Here is a 20317-nt window from a genome sequence, read left to right on the forward strand (position 1 = left end):
TAATTAATAAGAGTTGGTTTTATCATGTGAGTAAAAGCAACAAAAATATATTTTGTGGGACATTTGATCACTTTGTATTGGTATTTTCATGGTATGTATTTGTTTTAAAAAATTGAAGACTACCATGAAAAATAGAGAAGGGAATGGCCAACCACTCCAGTAGCTTTGCCAAGAAAATCCAAGGGACAGCAATGGCTTGGTATGGTATATGAGATCACAAAGAGTTGGATAAAGACTGAATGACTAAAAAACAATGAAAATCATCACTGCTTATACAGCAATGATTAAGGTGCAGAGGAAGGTAGTGTGAGATTCATATTGTTCTTAACTGCCAAGCAGCCCCTCCCCTCAAAGGGTAAAGGTAACTTGAATAGCTGATCTGCTCTCTAACCCTATAAATATTCTTCTTCAATATCAAAATAACTAAACAGAGGTAGACCGTGATGTTGTTGAATGTCAAACCAAGGTAAAGCAGCATGACAGTTAAGAACTAAAATGGCTCTGCTCTGATACCAGACCCAAGCCCCCCAAGACCAACTCAGGACTCCTGACCAGCAACCAGCAAGCAGAGTGACCTGCCTCCTCTAATCCCAGGGCTCCAACTGCCTTTAACTGCCCCCTCTATCAGAGTTTTTGGGGGGCCCTCTGGAATTCTGAGCTGTAGGCTGAACCCACCTCTGGAGCTTGAATCCCTCTCTGCAATATGAATCTCACAGTTAGCAAATTCCACAGAAAACTCAATAAGATCTTCTACATCAAGTCAAAATATACTCTGATACTTGATGGCTCCCATGAAACCATAGTAATAGATAAGGTGGTGAGAAATGCACTGGAAGGCTTGGAATAAGAATGAAAGAGGTCAGAGATTTAGAGACTACATAGAGGCTTCATGCCTATATATTATGAATATTTTCTTTTTGTCAGGCAAAGAATTAGAAGACACAGGACATGATGCACATAGAATAACATCACAAAAAATGAAATTGAAAAGGAATATATTACTGATGAGGGAGTCCTTCTCAAATTAGCTATCAGACTCCTAACATCTTAGGGCAAAAATCAAAATTGGCACCACTGAGTCTATGTCCCAAAAAAGATCAGAAATGAGGGAAAGCATCTACTTACTCAAAAATATTTTTGGCTTATCTTTTTATATAGTAAAGAATTGGAAGCTGAGAGGTTATCATTCAATTGGTAGATGGCTAAAACAAGCTATGGTACATAGTTGTAATGGAAAATAATTGTGCTATAAGAAATGATGGACAGTATAAGTTCATAAAAACCTGGAAAGACTTATATGAACTGATGCAAAGTGAAGTGAGCAGAACCAGGAGAGCAGTGAATGCAGTAATAACACCAGTGTTGTACAATGATCAGCTGTGAAAGACTAAACTGTCAGCAAAATAAGGTTCCAAGATAACCCCTAAGGACTCATGATTAAAAAAATTTTTAACTAAAAAAAAAACAAAACATTATCCACAGCCAAAGAGGGAACTGTTGGGATTTGATTACAGGTCAGAGCATTCCATCCTTCACTTTATTTCTTTCATGAGTTTTTTTTTTACTGTATATGTGATATGTATCTTCAGTTGCAACATGGGGAACATGGAAATACATATTACATAAAATCACTGGAATAACCTATATCAGACTATGGCCTCAGGGAAAGGGGAGAAGGAAGAAGAAAGAGAGAGAATATCAATTGGAAAATGTCAAAAATTGTCAAAAAATTATTTCTACATGTAATTTTTTAAAAAATTAGTTTTAAAAAGAGTTTAAATGAGTGTAACTCAGAGAGCAATGGAGAGTTGCATATTCTAGTGCCACACTGGAAACAAATAAGAACCTTTTAAGAATAAATGACAACCACAGGAAAATATATTATTAAAAAAAGAAGATGGACTGGCCACTTGGTTAGAGTGAGAGAAAATCATTTGACAGTCTGCATGCTCCACTAGTATCCTTGCAATGTCAGAAAAACATTTTTTTAAAAAGGATCTCAATAGTTTGAGTGAACCCACTACTGTGAAATTATGGGAAAACATTCACAATAGTCTCACAGAAGAATCTAGATGGGCCAAAATCTGTGATTTTTGGTCAGAATGCCCACGTTTATGAGTCCTGGGATCCATTTGTGTATTTGAATGAACCTATTAGGGAAGATTTGGATTTACCAAACCTAACAGCTGAATAAGTATAGCTATTACCAAAGTTGGGAAAAACAGAGACACAGAAAGACCAAGAAGGATAAGTATGGGATGGGGGAACTTATGTATTACTCTTCTTCCTGCTTTTTTAAACAAGAATTTTCACAAGTTAAGTCATATTGGTATACAAGACAAACATTTAGACTTGCCAAATTTTCCCCCTTTTTTAGGCCAATAGACAAACAAAAAAGGAATCCTGTTATTCCATTCCCAAACCAAAGTAAATGTCCTGAATCTAGGAATAATGTATAGCCAAAATCTCAAAAAAATCATTTGGAAATATTCCCAAATAGCTTCTTAAGTAATATTAGAAATTTGGATTTCTCATGTCTTTCTCAAGTGAAAGTGAAATCTTTCTACTCCAAGAAAGGAACTAAGAGATTAAGCCAATTTAATTTGGACCCCCAACATTATTTTGCTCTCAAGAAATAATTTGTTAAAAGGTAGAAAAGACAATATCTCTGGAACATGAGCATTTAAATACGATTACTAAAAATAGTGCCTATGGTGAGAGTTTCTAAAATAAGCATCAAAGGTGACTATTGAGCAGAGCTGTTCTAAAAGGCAGTTTTAAGCCTTTAATTGGGCTATTTCCACAAGAAATGAGCTAGTAGTAAAGCAATGTAATCTAATAAGCTTCTGAAGAGGACAGGGAAATTGTGATCACAATTTTTTTCACTTTAAAAATTTCCCCCAATATATTTTGTTTATTTCATTAAATATTTTAATTACATGTAAAAACAATTCTAACATTAATTTTTTTTAATTTTGAGTTCCAAATTTTTTCCTTTCCTCTCTTCTTTCATCCTTCCTTGATTAGGCAAGCATTTGACATAGATGTCATATGTACATGTGAAGTCATGCAAAATATTTCCATATAAACAATGTTGCAAAAAGAAGACACAGACCAAAACAATTTTAATTAAAATATGCTTTGATCCACATTCAGACTCCATCAATTCTTTGTCTGGAATTGTCTGGCATTTTTCATCAAAAGTCCTTTAGAATCATCTTGAATCATTGTATTTCTGAGAATAGCTGTCATTCACAGCTGATCATCATGTAATATTGGTGTTATTGTGTACAACGTTTTCCTGGTTCTGCTCACTTCACTTTGCACAAATTCATACAAGTATAAGTTTTTAATGAAACTATCCTGCTTAACATTTCTTATAGCACAATAGTATTTCATCACAATCATATACCATAATTCAGTTATTCCTCTTTTGATTGACATTTCCTCAATTTCCAATTTTTTGCCACCACAAAAAGAGTTGCCATAAATATTTTAATATCTATGTCCTTTTCCTTTAAGAAAATCTCTTTGGGATACAGAACTAGTATTACTGGGTCAGAGGTTATTCACAGTTATACACATGCCTTTCGAGCATGGTTCCAGATTGCTCCTCAGAATGGTTAGATCAGTTCACAACTCCACAAACAGTGTATTAGTGTCCCAATTTTTCCACATTCCTTCCAGTGAATTTAATGTCTCTCAGTGATAGTGATTTAAAAGGGCCAGTTAGGTGGCCCAGTAGATAGAATTCTGGGTCCAAAGTCAGAAAGATTCATCTTCCTGAGTGCAAGTCTGACCTCAGACACTTACTAGCTGTGTGATCCTGAGCAGGTCACATAATCCCTTTTACCTTTAAAAAAAAAAAAGAAAGAAAGAAATTAAGTAATTCAGAACATTTTTCATATGGCTACCGATAGTTTTGATTGTCCTTTGCAAAATGCCTTTTCATGGCCTTTGACCATTTATTAATTAGGATATCCAAATCCTTCACTACATGTTTATTCTCCAAAATATTATTAAAATAAAATGAAATGAAATGAAATGAAATTTTATTGAACAATTTTTGCTAAAAAAATTTTAAGTCAGGAAGGATAGGAGGAAGATGTAAAACTCTTAAAGTTAGGGGTTTTGATTCGTAAATATCATAGGTAAGGGAAAATATTGTCTTTACCCAAGAAATCAAGGAAGAAGGAAAGGAGAGAGAGAGAGAAAGAGAGAGAGAGAGAAAGAGAGAGAGAGAGAGAAAGAGAGAGAGAGAGAGAGAGACAGAGAGAGAGAGAGAGAGAGAGAGAGAGAGAGAGAGAGAGAGAGAGAGAGCAGCTTTTTATTGTAGTAGCAAAGAATTGCAAACTGAGGAGGTACCCATCATTTAGGAAATGGCTAAACAGAATATGGTATGAATGTGTGATGGAATACTATTGTGCCATAAGAAATATTTATGGCAATGGCTTTGGAGAAACTTGGGAAGATTTGTATGAATTGATGCATAGCAAGAAAATAATGTATATAATAAAAACAATATTTTGAAGACAAACAAATATAAAATTTGAGAACTCTATCAATGTAATGACTAACCATGATTCCAGAGGATTCATTATGAAATTCCATCTGCCTCTTAAATAAAGAAGTAATTATTTCAAAATACATATTAAGGCATTTATTATTTTTGCCATGATCCATGTGAGAATTTCTTTTGCTTGACTGCATGTTTGTAGTAGAGATTTCGTTTTTCTTGCTTTCTCAATGGAGAAGGGTGAAGGGAAGGAATAGGGAAAGAAGGCAGATTTTCATTTTTCAAATTTAATTTGAAACATGTATTGACTATATAATTTCGAAGCAGAGTCATAACTAAGGTATGGTGATTGACTGAGGCTTTGACTTCTAATAGCAAATGCTAAAGATGTCAGGAGCACAGAAAAAAGAAAACAGATTATACCCAATTAGTGAGAATAATAGTTTAAAATAGTACAGTAGGAGAATTTGGTGGCATCTTTCACAGAAAGAGAAAAGTTAAGAAGCAATTTGATAAGCCAAATCCAGTGACAATTTATTCCATTTGAGGACAGCTCTAATTTGGGAGTTTTCTTCATATTAAGGCAAAGTCTGCTTAATGAAAAACTATACTTAATGTGGTGGGTTTTTTTTTTCATTAGGTAGTTCCTAATAAAAAAACTGAAATAGATTTTTTGTCAAAAATTTTCAGGACCCAGAATATGAACAGAATGAGGAATAAGGTCTTAGGGTAGGTCCAGGGTTTCAATCAAAGGATTAAGAAATAAATAATTTAAAGGCAGACATCACATCTCAAGAAGTGAGCAGCATGATCAAGCTGTTGGAGAGGGGAAGTGCTCCTGGGCTCAATGACCTTCTGGCTAAGATTTCAAAAAACTATCTGAGCAAAACTTTGGCAGTTTTTTTTCAATGGCCTGTACAATAGAAGGAAATTGAATAGACCAGCACATTGAAACAAAGGACATTTAACACTGATATTTTTTAAAGTAGAAGAGATTAGAGACAAGAAGCCATTAATAATATTAAATGCTGATAGTAAGATTTTCTCAGGATTCTTATGACAAAGGCAGCCAAGAAGAGGAGATGGGGAAATATATAATACATAAGCATGCCAATCCATAAATGGATTGAAAATATTTTCCAGAATACAAACAAAAGATGAACCTATGAAACACTACAAAACAAACAAAGAAAGGATGGAGGGAATATATTTAACAATACTAGATCAGGAATAAGTTGTTCATCAGATAATTTTTCTTTCTTTTGGTGCAAGGACATGGACAGACTAATTCAACATAGGGAACAATACAGACTGTTATAATCAGTGAGTCAACAAGCATATTGTTAATTATTGAGGGCTCAAAGAAAGACAAAGTGTCTGTCCTCAAGGAGCTCATATTAGAAAGGAATAGAACCAACAATCTTCTAGTCAGTGAATCACAGGAACAAATATCTAAGATCACTATGGAAATAAGTCCAAAGTGCCTGTGTAGATCCTCCCTATATGTGTGGTCAGTGTGGTTGGTTATTGTCCTCCATACTCAAATAGGATCATAATTTTATCACTAGGGATGCCTTTTGACTTGAGCATAAATTAGATTTAAGTGAGGCAGAGTTGTACAAAGTCATCATCTTCACCCTTCCTTCCAGAGACACAAAATCCAATGGCAAGACAAAAGACTATTGGTAATGGCTCAGGAGTCAGTGAATGACCTTGACTTCTTTGAGGTCTGACCAAGCTCTAAGCTTAGGGTTCATGGGATGTTCAGGGAAAACTAGTAGCTCTGGTATGAAGGTATGCAAAGCCCTTTTCAGGGCTACTTTCCTTTCCTCCTTTATGATGAGTGTACCCCCATTCATAAGAAAAAGCATGCCAAACATAAGAGAAATAGCCTACAAGAATGAAAAAGGAACACTGATAGATAGGGAGACTGACTTTATAAATAGAATAAGATAAATAAAATTAAAAGATGGAACAGTGAGAATTTTCAGTACACATTTTGAAAGCAAAGGGAGGAAGGAAGGAAGAAAGGAAGGGAGGGAGGGAGGGAGGAAGGAAGGAAGGAAGGAAGGAAGGAAGGAAGGAAGGAAGGAAGGGAAGGAGGGAGGGAGGGAGGGAGATAAAAATAAAATTATAGGTAGCTAAGGATAGAAAAAGCATTTAATTAATACTTACTATGTGTCAGACCTAGAAAAGGAAAAGACAAACCATTCCATTATCTTTGCCAAGAAAACCCCAAATGAGGTCACAGAGTCAGACAAAACTAAAGAGCAACAAAAATATGTCAGGCACTGTGTGTGTGTGTGTATGTATAGTTATGTGTGTCTGTGTTTGTGTATGAATACATAAACTGATAAGAAACCAGTGAACATATAGCAAATAGAGGCTATTCATAAAATAAAAACTTAGAGATTGAAGGATGAGGATTCTTTTAGTGCCTTAAAGGGCCATAGGAAATAGAAGACCAAGGGTAAAGGAAAGCTGCCCAAAGAGCATTTAACTTAACAAATTCATGTTTAAAACTAATCAAAAGGTACCAGACTAGAAAAGAAAACATCTGCCCAAGAGAAAGATACAGGCAAAAAACACAATAATGCCTGGCCTCTGAGTGAGCCATAATGAAAGGCTTTTAAATCCACCTGAGAAAAAGTTATGGGAAAGGAAGAGTGGATAAGCTACGGCCATAAAGAAAGGATTTGGCCAGAAGGATAAAACACACTTAAGAAATAAGAATGGAGAAACAAGAAAATGGAAAAGAATGAATGCTTGCAAAACTTCTCTGGTTTGATGGGGAAAGAATTATAAATATGTAAAACATGTAAATGAATTTTATAATTAAAAAGCCCCTAGAGTCTCTGTCTCTGTAGCTTTTTAAGGAAAGGACTAAGTTATCTTTCTAGGAGGATTTGAAAGTATTTGTGCCTGCAAGGAAGAAATGGAGTTACTAAATAACTTCAGACTGTAGTATAGAAAGAACATTCTACAGTCACACAAGATCTGGGTTTGATTCTTGATTCTGCTGCCCACTGCCTAGGGGGCTAGAGCAGGGATCTGGGCTAGTCACATTTCTTGGTCTTAGTTATTTCATCTGTAAAATGAAAGGACTGGAATAGATCATTGTAGGTGACTTTCAGCTCTAATTCCTAAAAACTTTCAATTTTCTGATGGTGATTCTTAATATAATTAAGTTGAATTCAGCTATCAGAAGAAATCAGGAAGAAAGCATATTGAGATTTGTTGAAAAAATTAGAACATTTCTAAGTCTATGTATTTCAGAGAGATTCTAGAAGAAGCATTCCAGCAAATGCTTTGATAGTTCATCTTTCATTTTGAGGGACCAGATATTCTTCCACTTTTCCTCCTCTAGTGATCATGTCTTCAAAGAGACTAGACTATTAAAAACAATGCATCTTGTCAGGAGTTGAAAAAATTAAAATAGACATGCTAAGAAAAGGCAAGAAAAAAATTTGGAGATTGCGGGTCTTTGGGAGAAGCATGGCTTCAGGACTGTTAATGTGCATGAACCTTCTGGGTCCAACAGAAAGTGCTGCACACATCACAAGTAACTTCATGGGAATTCCAGTAATAGAAAACAGGACTACCTTACAATTAGTTGCTTTGAATTCTTCTTTTGGCATATGCCCTGTTTAAACTTATGCCCATTTTGTCTGGATTCTATATGTATTTGTGGGGTAGCATGCCCCAGGCTTTGGTAGGAAAGGTTTTGTAAACAATTATTCTGACTGTATCCCCTAACTCTAAGCTAAATAACTCTGTCAGGGCATTTACTCTCAACTAGATAATCCATGGGAAGCACACCAGTAGAGGAGGGGGGCCCAAGCATGGCACCAATTGAAACCACTAAAACCCCTCAGATGGCTCCCTAGAACTCTTGAGTAGAAAATTAATAGGCTGCCCTCTGAAGATCAGAGTTGGGAAAGTAGCCCATAGGCTATATTCTACCATCTTGCCTCATTCAAATAATAAGTCTTGAGTAAATAAGGGACTTGAAAATATTTTCTTTTTATTTACATAGTTCTCAAGCCCACAGCACACTTTAAAATAAATGTTTATTTGTGCAAGAGAAAAGTTAGAACAGAAGGACTACAGATGGAGGTATGAATACTCCTTTTACTACAATTCTACACAGAGCTTAAAATGTCTATTAATTTTTTCCATTTTCAAAATCAAACATATGAGTATTTTACCTACTAGATTGAAAGTGAGGGTGGGGTAGAGTGGGGAAATAGAAATATGGTTAGACATGATTTAGAAAGATCTAAAAAAGGCAAAGTGAGGTTTATGCCCCAAAGGTAGAAAAGTTGTTTCAACTCAATTCACTTAATTAAAATAGTCCAATCTGATTACCCTTCTTTACAGGACCCTTAAGTATAATTATAAGGAATTCAAAGAATAAAATAAAAGTGTATTGTGGAAACTGTTGGTTACGATCTGATGCCTCCAACATTTAGCATAGGTTATCAGCTCTTAAAGGGCAAAATGGTATTGCCAGCACCTTAGCAGAGTTCCTGGCATATAAGTGCTTAATAAATTAATACTGAATGACTGAAGAAAAAGCAGTAAAATGCATCATGTACATCATAAACAAACTGGCCTCCTTGTTGTTCCCCATATACAACATTCTTTACTCCTTTCATGCCTTTTTACAGGCTGCTGCCCAAGATTTCAAATGAATTTTCTCTTCCCATTTTTTCTTCACAAATCCTTAGCTCCCTTCAATACTCAGCTCAAGTGCTACTACCTCTTATAGAGTTCTTTCCTTTTTTATTCTATATTTTGTGAGCACCACAAACAACAAAAACCATTTAAATAAAATGCATTAAAAATTATGTGCAAGGCCACAAATTCCACATTGTTTACAATTTGTTTAATAATATGGAAATTATATATATGTGTGTGTGTGTGTGTGCGTGCATGTGTGTTAATATAAGAATCCTCTGCTTTTGAATTCTGTTTGGATTCATTTTACTTTGATACTTTTTTCTTTTGATTGGATGGCTGTTATTTTCTTTATGTAATCATAGTAAATATTATTCTTATTCCCCTTTCTTCTCTTTTTGTCTCTTCATATATGTCATTTATTTTCTTTATGTTTCCAATATTTTTCATTTCTAATAACATATTACAATCCATTACATTCAAATATCACAATCTATTTAGCCATTTCTCCCAGTCATTGAATTTGTGTTATTTCCACTTATTTTGTTATTACAAACAAACTTCTATGAATATTTTCATTCATACACAGCTTTTTACCCTCTCAATAATGCCCAGTAGAACTTAATCCTAGTAATGTGATTCCCTAGGTCAATGACCATGAAGAACTTTACAGCTCTTAATGTACATTTCCATCTCATTTTCTAAAAAAAAAACTTCACAACTGCTCTAGCAATGTAATGTTAATTCTGTTTCTCCATGTCCCTATCAGAATTTAATTTGGTCAACTAACCTGTTTGGTCCTTAGTTAATGTACATTACCAGGGCCATATTTAATTAGATTAGACCTTAGGCAGCAGGCATAATCTGTTACCAGGATCATACTCTTTCTAAAACAAAGTCTTTCCAGCTTAGATATACCCAGTGGATATTTTATTCCAAAGCCACAACTCCTTGGGAATGCAGGATTACCTCCACAGTATGAGGTGCTAGCCTTTTGTAGAATATTTAGGCTCTCTAAAGCATTGTTATCCCACTAGAAACTATGTTCAGATTATGTGTATGCTCAGATTTAGATCTCATACAGGTATGTGGGAGCTCTCCAGATATCTAAAATATTAGCTTATCTAAGGTTCTATTCATCTCCTTCATTTATTTCTTATATATATTTTTGGTTAAGTTTATCTAGTTCAGGGTGGGAGGATTAAAGTCCCCTGCTATTATTATTTTGTTATTTATTCTATCTGTATCTCATTTAATTTGTCCCTTAGAAATCTGGAAGCTATGACTTTATATATGAGTTCAATATTGACAATGCTTCATTATCCATAGTACTCCTCACCATAATATAGTTACCATGTTTATCCCTTCCAATTATATCCATTTTAGCCCAAACTCTGCTAGAGATCATGATTACTTCCCCTGCCTTCACTGGATAAGCTGAGGCATAGTCTGCTCCAGCCTTTCACCTTCACTCTATGAGTGTTTTTCATTTTCAGCACATTTCTTGCAAACAACACCTTGTTAGGTTCTGGTTTTTTACTTTTCTCCTATCCATTTTCTTCCTTTGTGTGAATTCGTCCCATTTACACTCAGTGTCATAGTTACTAACTATGCATGTCCATCTTCTGCATTCCTTCTCCCTGTTTATTCCCCTTTTCCTTTTGTTCCCACTGTATCCCTTCTAGATGTCCAATTTCCTTTGACCAATTCCTCTCCAATTCTCATCCCTTCCCCCAAATCCTCTGTTATCCTCTCCCCTTGTCCTCCTAGTTCCAAATTAACACACCTTTCCATAGGTCCTTCCTTTATCCCTTCCTTATTATATTTTAATTCTTATTCTATCCACCTTCCCCAAAATCTCTTCCTTATCCCCCAAAATCATACCCCTCTACTTATTGGTATTTGTTTGATTCTAAAAATCTCTCCCCAATCTTATCCTAAAAGTACCTCTCTTAACCCCTCTTTCCACCCTACCTCTTGATGTGTCCTTCCATCTAATGTCCTTCCTTTCCCTCCCTTTACTTATCCTCTTGCTCTCCTTTCTCTTAACCCATCCTTCTTATATTTCCTCAGTCCTACAGGGGCAATCCCAGTCCCTCCCTTATGCCATCTCCTTGCCTTCTTGTTTCTCTATATGTTAAGAATATTTTTATTTTTCTAATTTTGTATGCTGTTCTTTCTTTGTCCCAGGTTTGATGAGAGAGAGGGTTCTATGTGCAGGTATTTCATGATTCCTGTGGTAGTTAGTCCTTCCCTACTATCCCTGAAAAAATTAATTTATGTTTGGTTTATAAATAGTTTGTATTTACTTGCCTGTGTTCATGTTCTTACACTCCCTTAAACTCTTCAAGGGCTGAGAGTATTTTTCATTTTTTCTTTGTTTTCCCAGGGCTTAATATACATTTTTGTTGTTCAATTTTTTCAGCCATGTCTGACTCTTTTTAACTCCAATTAGTGGTTGCTTGGCAAAGATGCTGGAGTGGTTTGCTATTTCCTGCTCTAGTTTATTTCACAGATGAAGAAAGGGAGGCAAAAGAAGGTTAAGTGACTTCCTCAGAGTCACAAACTGAGGAAGTATCTAAGGCTGGATCTGAACTTGGGTCTTCCTGATTCTAGTTTTGACCTATATACATTAATATATTAAATATACCTGGCACAACTTAATAAGTGGTTGTCAGTTGTATTTCAAGCCCTTCAGAAGGTTAAAAGTTATTTGGGAAGATGGAGAAAACCCATGAAATAAATGGGAAATGATTTTGTCAAATAAGTCTGAAAAGTGTATGTCAGTATAATGACAATTGGCGTAGCAAATAAAAGTGGGCAGTCAGTCATAAATGGATAAAGCATAAATACCCTATAAAAATGGGGGTGCACTCTGATTTCCTTTTTTCTAAATTAGAAATCACTTTTTAAAAAATTTAATGAGGGTCAGCTAGGTAGTTCAATGGATAGAGAGCCAAGCCTGGAGACAGAAGGTGTTAGGTTCTGGCCTCAAATACTACCTAGCTATGTGACCCTGGGCAAGTCACTTAACTCCCCATTGCCTAGCCCTTACCACTCTTCTGCCTTGGAACCAATTCTTAGTATCAATTCTAAGACAGAAGGTAAGAGTTTTAAAAAATTTTAAGGACTTGGATTTACTCCTTAAAGTTAAGCCACTCTTTGGCACTGGAAAGAAGAACCACTGATGTTATATGAAAAATTCCACCACCCATATTCACCACCGCCAAATTTATTTTCCAACTCCCCAAATTAAGACAATCTCTAAAGAAATGTTCATTTATTAGCAACTTGTATTTGACAGTTTATTTCATGTCAGCCTCCAGCTTTCCTTGGCAAGTTGATTTGCATAATGTGTTATTATGTCTAAATGGGAAACTGAATGCCTCCATGTGGTCTTTAAATGACAAGTGCTTGTCAGCTTTATGCAATATTCAGAAGTAATAGATCCAAATCACAACAGCACTCACTGAGATGTTAAAAAAAACTTGTTGTGTATCCTTCCTTGACAAATTTACACTTTGGTACAGAATTGTCAATTAGACACTCCGTGTGTTAAACAGTTTAGTTCAACTGTGAAGGAATTTACTATAGCTTTATTCTACAATGCTCTGAGTAATTACAATTCACATTACCATTCTCCCCCCACCCCCAGCCCCTTTCAAACAATGCAGCTCAGGGAATAATCTTCAGATGACCTTGGCAAGATATCTCCAAGAACTTCTGTTTTAATTATTTTAGGAAACGTGAAGGTTTTATGATAATGGCTGCAAGAGCTCTGAGAAATCCATTGTGAGCTTCACATTTTCAAAAGTCCTTGGGCTTGATATTTTAGGACAGTGAAATGAGGCTGCCTGCACAGTATTTAAATCTAAAGTCACACTGTTTTAAAGGGTACCTTTCCCCCATTATGTGGATTTCCACATTTCCTCATAATGGCTCTCATCTTGTTTTAACATCCTCACCTCAAGCACATCAGCATCAGCAATGAAGATAGAATTCACAAAACTTCCATTACATGACCAAATGACAAGAATACAAAGCCACTTGTCTCAAGTGTCTTTTCAGCTGTAGGCTGACAAAGAAGAGACTATTTCTAGGCAAATAGTCATTCATATGGCTTCAGTTTGCTCTTCACCCTCTTCCTAGTAGAAATTCCATTCCCCCACTAGAGGCTAGTCTAGTTATAGGATTAGCCTAGAGTTGTATATCAAGCACAGTGGTTTAGGTCACTCCAAGTCTTGAGAACCATTAAAAATTTATTAAGTTGGGGGCAGGGAGGTGATTCAGTGGATAGAGAGCCAGCCCTAGAAATATGAGGTCCTGGGTTCAAATCTGCCCTCAGATACAACTTGTCTATGTGACCCTATGTAAGTCACTTAATTCCAATTGCCTAGCCCTTACTGCTATTCTGTCTTGGAATAAATACTTTATTTCAACTCTAAGATAGAAGGCAAGCATTTTTAAGAATATATTAATATTATTAATTATATATTATGTCATATAATATATTAATTGTGAAAAAGTAATATATTAATATATAAGTGGATTCTGGATCCATCATTATAAAGGGACTGAGCCATGAGAAACACAAGGCTTACAGAGCTATGGACTAGGGCACGTTGTTTATTGAAGTGCCCATTCTTTCCCCATGCTTCATAGTCATCAGCAACACTCTCTCCAAGGGTCTTGTTGCTGTGATATCCCTGTCCTTGACCTACATTTTCTTTCCCATCTTGCCTCCATAGTTTTCATTCAGGCAAGGCCAGACTGTTACTTGTGAGGAAAAAGTCAGGTATATTAATTGGAATGTTCTCTGTATTCCTTTTAATTTGTGCCATTCTCCCACCCATCCCACTCTTGAAACTCCTCTTTAACAATTATGTCTTCCCAAATAAAAGAATCTTTAATTATGACTCTAGCAGAACTGTAGTAGTCTTGAACTCAACCAATCCCCAAGTCTGTTTAAATAGACTTGAGCCCCTAGAAGTGAGCTAAAACCAGAGTGGTATCCAAGAAACTAGAAATTCCAGGAGCTAGTTTAATTTCTATGCATCTCATAGACTCTTTCCATAAGTTGAATAGCCAGAAACCAAATGTGAGAGCTATCAAAGTGAATGATTTCCTTCCTGAGTGGATCCCTTAGGACTTAGTGAAGTGATCGTCCTTTAGAGTGAGGACTTTGAGTGATGAGAAACTGCAAACCAAATGCTAGTTGGTAGGAAATGGGCTTTTAGGGATGATTGTCCCTGACCTTGGTCCTGACCCTGTTGAATGATAATGTGTTTCACAGGTTTTGTTTGGAAAGTCTGGAGGCTAGTGATGGATGGCAAAAGAGTGGGCAAAAGCTAACTCCAGCATAATGACAAGGGTCCGGTGAAACTGGATAACAGCTTATAGAGGGGAAGAATGAGAGTAGAATCCCAAGAGACTTTCAAAATGTAGAGAAATAGGAGAATGCAGGGAAGTGTGACAGAAATTAAGTAGCTTTTTAAAGAATGAAATTAAACGCTGGCTTTACCTGAGCTGTAGCAAATAGAGAATATTAACTCTCAAAGAAACCAATGGAGATCATCTTGTCCAATATTCTCATCTCACAAAGTAGAAAACTTGGACCTTAAGAACTTAAGAGACTGGCCCAAAGACATAGACTTAGAGGAAAAACAAGATTTAACTTCTCTTTTTTTTTAGTTCAATTCAATTAAAAATGATTCACTGAGCATATATTATTTATAAGACTCTGTGCTAAGCACCGGGGATACAAAGACAAAAAAATTAATAATCTCTGCTCTCAGGAAACTTATATTTTATTGGGGGGATAGGAGGATTCATTCCACTCTATTGTACCATTTGCATTGCCATTCAAGAAATATTAATTGATTTGGAGTCTGCCACTCTTAGAAAAAGCTGAGACAATAAAATAAAATTTTCCAGTGGATAAGTATTGGGTTTCTCTCTGTTTTGTTCATTGCACTCTTGGAACATGATACAAATTTGTTGTCATTGATAACAAGCCTCATTAAATTAATATGATGATAATATCCATTATTGCCATTTGATGGACTATGTGTTTTATGCTGATAAAATTAGCATGAACCTAACCCTATTGATAAGAAGGGAATGAATTTCTAACTTTGGGGACTTCCTTTGGCTCTCTACAAACATATGATTCTGTGAAGCAAGTAACTATTTTAATTCTCCACTTTGAGGGAAATACATGTCACATACACAAATATATTAAAAATCAGTTTGTAAACAATTTCATCATAAATACATGACTAATAACTTGAGCAATTTATATTTTTGCAGATGTATTTCATAAATATTATAATGATTTAGAGGAATTCACCACAGAAGGTAAAGAGAAGAGAACAAACATCTGTCAGGTGCCTACTATGTGTCAGGCACTGTGCTGAATGCTTTACAAATACAGCATTATCTCATTTGATCCTCACGACAGTCTTGGAAGTTGTGTTGTTTTTGTCACTATTTAGAGCTGAAGAAACTGAAACAGACAGAGGTAAAGTCATTTGCCAGGAGTGAGTATCTGGGTTACAATTTGAACTCAGGTCTTCCTGATACAGTGCTCTATCCACTGTGCCACCATAGAAGTGCTCTAGGGAGATAATGTGAATTATAAAGGTATCTTGGAAGGGCAGCTAGGTGACACAGTGCATAAAAAGCCAGACTTGGAGTCCAGAGGATCTGGGTTCAAATCTGAAATTTCCTATCTGTGTGACCCTGAGTATATCACTTAACCCCAATTCTCTAGCCCTTGCTGCTCTTCTGCCTTAGAATTAGTATTAAGACAGAAGATAAAGGTTTTTGTTCATTTTTCAAAAGAAACATGGAGTCTTCAAATCAGAAGATCTATTTTCAAAACCTTGGTCTGATGTTTCCTACTCATGTGACCCTAGGCAAGTCATATAAACTCTCTAAGGCTTGAAATGTGAACCAGGGCTTGATGTGCTGGCTAGTTTTGCTGAATTGCAATTTTTTTCCTTTTTCTTTTTTAAACCTTGAGGCTTACTCTTATCTCTTCTTTATTTTCCACCTTGCTGCCTCCATCTGTTGTCGTTCCTTAATCCTTTTCTCTTCTTTCTCTATACTTTCTTCCTAGGAAATTTCATCCTCTATCACTATTTCACTAGCCACCCCTAAATATGTATCTAAATCCCTGATCTCTAGGGCATTTATTATGCATTGCTACTTGGTGCCAGACTTCACCTGGATTCCACATCACTGAAGGGAATAGACATTTATAAAGTGCTTACTGCATGCCAGGGTCTGTGCTAAACATTTTACATTCATTTGATTGTCACAGTAACCCTGGAGGTAGAAGCTAACTATCCCAATTTTATATTTGAGGAGACTGATGCAGACAGAGGTTATGGGACTTACCATGGATCATACAGTTTCTAAGGATCTTACATCATATTTGAACTCAGGTCTTCCTGATTCAACCCCTACTGCTTTATCTACTCTCAAACTCAACATATCCAAAACAAACAAAAAAACTCTTACTCCAATTACTTTTCCTTCCTATTCATATTACTTCTGTTATTGGCAAATACTGCTGTACTGGTCACCTCATATAGAAAACTTTGTGCCATCTTTAATTCCCTTCTCTCCTTTATCTATAATTTCCTATTAAGAAATACTGTCAGTTCTACCTTCCAAGAGTCACTTTCATCCTTCTCCTCCCTTCTATTTCCTTTGGTACTAATCTAATCCAAGCCTTAATTACCTTTCACCTGGTTTATTGGAATAGTAGTCTATGAACTGATTTCTCCTCCTTCATTCATGTCTCTTGTGCTCAACAGTCTTTAAAGAATCTTATTTTTTTCAGAATAAACTTAAAACTTCTTAGCACAGCAGTATTGGGAGATAAGACTATATATATGTAGATAGATATATATATATACATACATACATATATACACATATATTTTTAGCAGATAAGACTGGAAAAATAGGTGGGAGCTATTAAAAAGCTGTTAAGGAACAGCTGGGTGGCCCGGTGGAGAAAAGGCCAGGTCTAGAGATGGAAGGTCCTAGGTTCAAATCTGACCTCAGACACTTCCTAGTAGTGTGACTGTGGTCAAGTCTAATTTCCTAATCCTTACCATTCTTCTGCCTTGAAACAGAAGATTGGGTTGTTTTTTTTTTTTTTTAAGTTCTGCTAAGGTATGTGTGTGTTTCAATTCTGCTGAAATCATTTTTCTCTTTTTTCATTCTCGATTATAAGAGAGGATACTAGGAAGGGTTCAAGGGAAATACTATAAACATAACAAAATAAAAGATATCAATAATTTTTAAAATAAATATCCTTTGACTAGATTGACATACACATTATATATGTACATGTACATATACACACATATTTCTTAACAAGACATATAGGTGTGTGTAGACACATATACACATACCCACATACATACTTCATTCCATTTAGATTAAAACTACTTTCCATTTTTCAATTATACCTTGTATTTCTTCACCTATGAATCTGTTTCCTTTTTTCTACTTGGAATTACCTCCCCACCATCTCTATCTAAAGAAATCCTCTTCAGCACTCGGCCAAAATAGTATTCTTCCACATTTACTGATGCCCCCAAAATAATCTCTCCTTACTCCATATTCCCTTCCCCTTAGTTTTAACTCCTCCATTAGCATTTATCCCATTCTGTCTCTATAATAATTGTTTCAGCTTCTTGACTGTAAATTCCTTGTGGACAATGATGCTGTATAACAAGTGGTTTTTTAGTATTATTTTCTTCAACTGGGAAATAGCTAAACAAATTGTGATACATGAATATAATGGACTGTTACTGCACCATAAAAACTATAAATATGAAAAATACAAAGAAGCACAAAAAGGCTTACATGAACTGATACAAAGTGAAATAAGGAGAACCAGGAAATCAATACACATGTTAACCACAACAATATAAATTCAAAGAACATGATGAATAACATGATCAAAACTGTATACCTTGCAATTATAATTACCAAGCATAGGTCCAAAGAATATAATGAAAAAAACTTCCCCACATTCTTTGCAGAGATGGAAAATTATATGTAGGAGACTGCATTAGGATCAGAATTTTTTTACCTTGTGTCAATTAGTTTCACAGAAATGATTTCTCTCATTTTTATTCTAGGAGGCTATTAGGAAGAGTCAAAGGAAAACACTCGAAGTGTGGGTAACATCAAAACAAAAGATATCAATAATTTTTAAAATACATGTTTGTTGACTGGATTGATCATAGCCAATCAAACTTCCTATGCTACATATTCATGAGGATAATCAATACAACCATCTGGATTTTCTCTTAATGACCCATGGAACCTAGTTGGAATTAGTCAAGCCTAGTTGAAAAAAGAAATGATGGGGTTTGCTATTTACCAAAAATGACACTGATTTATGTGTACAGCTACTTCAGTATCAAAAAAAAAGTAGATGAACCCCAGGATATCTGAAGCTAACAGCAATAAAAAGCTTTCTAAAGTAACTGCACATAATCTACCAACTCGATTTAATTATCTGAAGAGATGACAATCAGAAGCCTTCTCAAGGTAAAAGAAAAGTGAATGACAATATGAAATCTCATAAATACCACTATTCATTTTCTATTCTATTACAGAAAGTAGGGAGAGAACAAATACAATCATTTACCCTTTTAGGGCATTCTTATTTGGGAATAATTACGCATGGAGGTTTTGCTACCACATTTTCAGGCAAATGGGTGGAGAATTTCAGTAGCTGATAAGGTCCAGTGATGATAACATGAAGCAGGACCCTCCGGCCAACTTTGTTGGAGGTAGATGGGCAATTATGGTCCATTACTGTAGGAATCCCACTATGTGATTAAACTGGGAGGAGGCATTTTGAATCAATGTTTTGAAAAGGGGGCTGATCAGCATTTGTACTATGCATTTTGGCAATCAGAAATCATTATCAAAAATGCTTCATTAAATGAAGGAATAAAACAGTCTTCCATGCACTAAATAAGCTAACTTTTTAAGAATTGACTTCATATTTTAAAATAAGTAACATTCCTCCGTGTGTGTGTGTGTGTGTGTGCGTGCGTGTGCGTGTGCCTGCAAAGAATTAACACTGGATTGAGGACTTCTGTATACCACTATTATTCTCTAAGAATTATCACAGAGAACACTGGATGGCAAAATATTCCACTGTGTAGCTTATAGGAGTGGTTTTTTATTTAAATTTTGATATTTTAGACGTATTTCTGCTAGGCGCCTGTCTTGCTTTATTCTTAAAACAAGCCAGATGGTGGATTAAACTAGCCAGAGGTGGAAACATCAGATTTGAAATTCCTGAATTATCTCAACTAAATTAGGTCAGAATTCAAGAAGGCTTCTTACAGAGGCGTCTGGAAGATTTTTCTTTCTATAAAATATTAATGGGCATGCAATCTGCTGATACAATATTTTTCTGGCATATTTTGACACTTGATCTAATGGTACTTCAAGGGATTTGGAGCTCCCCATTGTATTAAGGTCTTAAACAATCTCATTTCACCATTTTTGGTCTCTGAATTTCAATGCTTTTTTCACATTTATGTATTTACATAAACACTAAAAAATTCTTTTGTAGTCAAATCATTTTGTGATCACTTTATCCACTCCCTAGTACTCAATTCCACCTGATTTAATTGTATAGATCCCTTTGAAAAATGCTAAAAATGAATGGGAAAAGTAAAACTAGGCAGGGATATAAAAAGTATTTGATAATTTCTTGTCATCAGTGGAAACCTCAAACTAATTATATGACCATTCCTCTATATAGCTATAGGTCAAGACGATCCTAGAAATGATCAGATCCAATCCTTCTGTTTTTTGGATGTAGGAACTGAGGACCAGGAGGTAAAATAACTTGTTCAAAGTCACAAAGCAAGTAACAGAATCTGATTTCAAACACAGTAAGTCAGTAGGCATTTATAAAGCACCTGCTATGTGCCAGGCACTGTACTAAGTACAAGGAATACAAATAGAGGTAAAGTCAGTATGTGCTCTCAGAGTGCTCACAGTCTAATAGGGGAGATAACATGCAAACTATGAATAAACAAGACAAGTCTAGAATAAATAGAAAATAAT

Source organism: Gracilinanus agilis, chromosome 4, assembly GCF_016433145.1.
Source record: "Gracilinanus agilis isolate LMUSP501 chromosome 4, AgileGrace, whole genome shotgun sequence".
NCBI classification, from domain to species: domain Eukaryota; kingdom Metazoa; phylum Chordata; class Mammalia; order Didelphimorphia; family Didelphidae; genus Gracilinanus; species Gracilinanus agilis.